Raw genomic sequence first — 5814 nt, forward strand, 5'->3', positions numbered from 1 at the left:
ACAAATCCTTTGAATGCACCTGCGGGTCCCCGAGAGTTTCTATTCACCTTGGTCTTCAATAATATGGCCACTCTCGTTATTGTCTCCAACCCCATGCTATAGTGCGGCAGCCATTTTGGGTGAGACAGTTACTGTAAGTGTGGGGAAGAGTCCATGCTGAAGGGCAGAGCTCTCTGGGTTGTCTCCATCCCAGGAAGTCAGCTCAGCCTGTCTGGTTGTCTCCATCCCAGGAAGTCAGCTCAGCTCAGCCTGTCTGGTTGTCTCCATCCCAGGAAGTCAGCTCAGCTCAGCCTGTCTGGTTGTCTCCATCCCAGGAAGTCAGCTCAGCCTGTCTGGTTGTCTCCATCCCAGGAAGTCAGCTCAGCTCAGCCTGTCTGGTTGTCTCCATCTCAGGAAGTCAGCTCAGCCTGTCTGGTTGTCTCCATCCCAGGAAGTCAGCTCAGCCTGTCTGGTTGTCTCCATCCCAGGAAGTCAGCTCAGCTCAGCCTGTCTGGTTGTCTCCATCTCAGGAAGTCAGCTCAGCCTGTCTGGTTGTCTCCATCCCAGGAAGTCAGCTCAGCCTGTCTGGTTGTCTCCATCCCAGGAAGTCAGCTCAGCTCAGCCTGTCTGGTTGTCTCCATCCCAGGAAGTCAGCTCAGCTCAGCCTGTCTGTTGATCAGTGGAAGTCTAATGTCTTCAACTGCAGCTGTTGGTTATGACTGCCTGTGTTAAAGTATAACTAAAGACAAAACTAAATAAGGTAAATCTACCTAACTGGAGCAATAAAAATTGCCTGGTATTCTATTCTATCTCCACTGTATCCACAATAAATAAAAGCTCTGCCTTAGTTCTGTTACATAGCTTGGACCCTGTACACTGTGCTGTATGTTACATACTCCAGATTGCTCCACACTGTTCTGTATGTTCATTTAGACTGCCGAAGAAGCATGTTGTGTTATACATTACTTACAAATTGAACTGTTGTACCATGTGTTATATGCAGGGTTGCCAACTGCCAGTAAATTTACTGTCAGTTTGTAAAAATCTGTGATTTTTTTACAACTGCTAGTAAATATCAGGGGCAAATCATTTCATGCTGGGTTGACTTTTTAAGTGTAAATCAAGCAAATTCATTTGGTATTGTCAGTGCTTCCATATCATTCCTATACTGTTCAAATATTCACTGTGTTAGTTTTAGTAGGAGTTCTGTAATTTCTCAGGTTGTGAGTAAAAAATATGCTCCGTCAGTAAATTTGTCATGTTTTGTCAGTAAAAAATGCTGCTGGAGCTTGGCAACCCTGGTTATATGTTTCACACACCAGACTGCTGTACCCTGTGTTATATCCTACATACACCAGCCTGCTGTGCCCTGTGCTATATCCTACATATACTAGACTGCTTTACCTGTGCCATATCCTATATACACCAGACTGCTTTACCCTGTGCTATATCCTATATATACTAGACTGCTTTACCCTGTGCTATATCCTACATACATCCGATTGCTTTACCATGTGCTATATCCTACATACATCCGATTGCTTTACCATGTGCTATATCCTACATACACCAGACTGCTTTACCCTGTGCTATATTTTACATATACCAGACTGCTTTACCCTGTGCTATATCCTACATACACCAGATGCAAACTCATCTAAACACACGTTTTCAAACGCAAAAAACAGCGTTTAAAACGCCCGTTTTTGCCGCAAATTTTGCTGCGTTTTACCGCGTTTGCGTTTATAAGCGTTTGGTTAAGAAACATCATAAGACCCTCCCTAAGCTCAAAAAACAGTATTATTTAACCATTTCAGCCATTTTGTGAGACCAGAGTGAGTAGCAGCTGAGAGAGCAGCAGTGTACGTTTATTTAGCGTGTCACTTGCCACATCACCTGCCACGAGCTGCGGATTGTCCACTTGCCACATCACCTGCCTCAAGTTGTGAATTGTCCACTTGCCACGTCATCTGCCACATCACCTGGCCACGCCACCTGCCACAAGTTGTGGATTGTCCACTGGCCACGTGACCTGCCATGTCACCTGGCCACGTCACCTGCCACAAGTTGTGGATTGTTCACTTGCAATGTCACCTTGCCATGTCACCTGGCCACATCACCTGCCACGTCACCTGGCTACGTCACCTGCCACAAGTTGTGGATTGTCCACTGGCCACGTCACCTGCCACGTCAACTGGCCACAAGTTGTGAATTGTCCACTTGCCACGTCACCTGACCACAACACCTGCCACAAGTTGTGGATTGTCTACTTGCCACATCATCTGCCATGTCACCTGGCCACGCCACCTGCCACAAGTTGTGAATTGTCCACTTGCCACGTCATCTGCCACATCACCTGGCCACGACACCTGCCACAAGTTGTTGATTGTCCACTTGCCACGTTACCTGGCCATGTCACCTGGCCACGTCACCTGCCACAAGTTGTGGATTATCCACTTGCCAAATCACCTGGCCACGTCACCTGCCACAAGTTGTGGATTGTCCACTTGCCACGTCACCTGCCACAAGTTGCGGATTGTCCACTTGCCACGTCACCTGGCCATGTCACCTGGCCACGTCACCTGTCACATCACCTGTTCACATCACCTGGCACGTCACCTGCCACAAGTTGTGGATTGTTCACTTGCCACATCACCTGGCACATCACTTGCCACGTCACCTGCCACAAGTTGTGGATTGTCCACTTGCCACATCACCAGGCCATGTCACCTGGCCACATCACCTGCCACAAGTTGTGGATTGTCCACTTGCCACGTCACCAGGCCATGTCACCTGGCCACATCACCTGCCACAAGTTGTAGATTGTCCACTTGCCACATGACCTGGCCACGTCACCTGCCACGTTACCTGGCCATGTCACCTGCCACAAGTTGTGGATTGTCCAATGGCCACGTGACCTGACCACGTCATCTGCCACATCACCTGGCCACGTCACCTACCACAAGTTGTGGATTGTCCACTTGCCACGTCACCTGGCCATGTCACCTGCCACAAGTTGTGGATTGTCCACTGGCCACGTCACCTGGCCACGTCACCTGCCACAAGTTGTGGATTGTCCACAATGCAATGCAAGCAATTACATTTTTTTATGTTTTTTTTATGGTTTTTCATCATTTGCCATCATTTTTGAGATTTCTAATGTAAAAAAATAGGTCACCTTTAAAAACGCCTATAAACGAAATCGATTTGCGTCCGAAACGCAAAAACTTTTGCTTTTGAACCCATTTTCTTGCTTCTGAAAAACGAGCATAAACGCAACTGCCGAAAAACACAGAAAAACTTGACTGTGTGCATGGACACATAGGATAACATTGAATGTGTTCAGCGGCAGTTGAAAAGCTGTCCAAATGCCTCTGAACACGTGTTTACCAGCATTTACCAGCGTCTCGTGTGCACGGGGCCTTACCCTGAGCTATATCCTACATACACCAGACTGCTTTACCCTGTGCTATATCCTACATACACCAGACTGCTTTACCCTGTGCTATATCCTACATACACCAGACTGCTTTACACTGTGCTATATCCTACATACATCATACCGCTTTACCCTGGGCTATATCCTACATACATCAGACCGCTTTACCCTGGGCTATATCCTACATACATCAGACCGCTTTACACTGTGCTATATCCTACATACACCAGACTGCTTTACCCTGGGCTATATCCTACATACATCAGACTGCTTTACCCTGGGCTATATCCTACATATACTAGACTGCTTTACACTGTGCTATATCCTACATACATCAGACCGCTTTACCCTGTGCTATATCCTACATACACCAGACTGCTTTACCCTGGGCTATATCCTACATACATCAGACTGCTTTACCCTGGGCTATATCCTACATACATCCGATTGCTTTACCCTGTGCTATATTCTACATACACCAGACTGCTTTACACTGTGCTATAGTCTACATACATCAGACCGCTTTACCCTGTGCTATATCCTACATACACCAGACTGCTTTAAGGTAAGCCTAAGGTAGCTGTGTTTATTTTTTGTTGATCGCACAAGTGGATACATTTTTTTTTTTTTTATAAAAATAATAACACACTGCACGTTAACTAGTCTGTGATTTTTTGAATTCCACACAATAATATTTTTGAAAAATGACACACTATTGCATGCATTTGAGGAATTAATATTATGGAAACAACCATGCTGATGTGGCATTGGCTATTAAGCATTTGCCTATTTTCAGCATATGGCGTGATTCGGGTACAAAATACGGAACTGGAAAAGGTTCTGATAGATCCGGATCCATCTAGACGAATTTCTAGATACTATAGGGTTGTTGGTCCTGGGGAAATAGGTTCAACTTCTAGGGCTCGTGGTTGGCGATTGTCCCGGAGTTGTGTCAGGAGGTGCTTGACACTTATCTGGTGTCTGTTATCTCTTCCACAGATTAAATGATTCAGTTTCGTTACCTCCACCAGCTGTATTATACGCCAGTTAGGCTTTGCCGAATGCGTAGGGGGGAATCGTCATATTTATAATATGACTAGTCTTAGTAATTAGGTGATGCTAGGAGGTTTAATATCCTATATATGTATAAGTTATGTACTGTATTTCTTATATGCATGGATTGCAAGCAGACTCAATACTGATTGTGTATCCATGCTCATCATGTCTGCATGTACCTCATGCACATGGGCATTTTAATATACTCCTATATCTGCTGGATCTTTCTGCGTGGACTTGCCAGAAAACTCAAGTGTAAAATATGCTTGTCTTGGTGTGTGATGGTCATAAACTCTAACGCAGCTTTGGGACAATGTTTTTTGCCTCTAAACACTGCTCTTAAAATACTGATCTAAAAGCTTAAAGTGGTGTTAAAAGGTTCAGCTTTTTTTAAAACAAACATGGTATACTTACCTGCTCTGTGAAATGGTTTTGCACAAAGCAGCCCTGATCCTCTTCTCAGGTCCCCCACTGGTGCTCCTGGCTCCTCCCCCTTGACCAGTGCCTCCAATAGCAAGCCACTTGCTATGGGAGCACCGATGCATGCTCGCTTCTGAGGCCTGCTCTATGCTTCCATAAGACACATTGAACCGTGGCTCAGCCCCACCCCCATCTCTCGTCATTGGTTCACTGGCTGTGATTGATAGTTTGAGCCAATGAGGAGAGGGAGTCCAGGGACAGCCTCTGACGCACATGACCTTCTAAGGAGTTTACTTGTGGCGTCAGAGGGGGGCGGGTGCCAGGAGCGGGAAAACGGCGGCCAAATCAAATTCAAACGCTGGGTCCGGGGACGAGAAGGCGGCGGACCGAGAAGAAGACCGCAGAAGACCCAAGATGCGGACGAGGAGGCGGACGGAGAAGACAACGGGCAAGATGCGGGACCAGAAGGCGGAAGGACGGACGGAGAAGATAGAAGAAGACGTCGGGCAAGATGTGGACGAGAAGAAAGAAGCAGCGGAAGAACCCCGAAGGAAAGAAGAAAAGAAGACTTTATTAAAAGATTTGTCAAAAACCGGCTACTGTCATTTTTATCACTTTGACATTTTTTTGGGGGTGAAATGGTAGAGGTACAATGTACCCCATTACCATTTCACACAGGGGGGGGTCAGGATCTGGGGGTCCCCTTTGTTAAAGGGGTCTTCCAGATTCTGATAAACCTCCCGCCCGCATACCCCCACAACCACCGGGCAAGGGTTGTGGGGATGAGACCCTTGTCCCCATCAACATGGGGACATCCTCCCCATGTTGAGGGCATGTGGCCTGGTGCGGTTCAGGAGAGGGGGGGGGCCGCACTCTGTCTCCCCCTCTTTTCTGCGGCCGGCCAGGTCAACGTGCTCGGA

The sequence above is a fragment of the Rana temporaria genome, chromosome 13 (assembly GCF_905171775.1).
Source record: "Rana temporaria chromosome 13, aRanTem1.1, whole genome shotgun sequence".
Taxonomy (NCBI): Eukaryota; Metazoa; Chordata; class Amphibia; order Anura; family Ranidae; genus Rana; species Rana temporaria.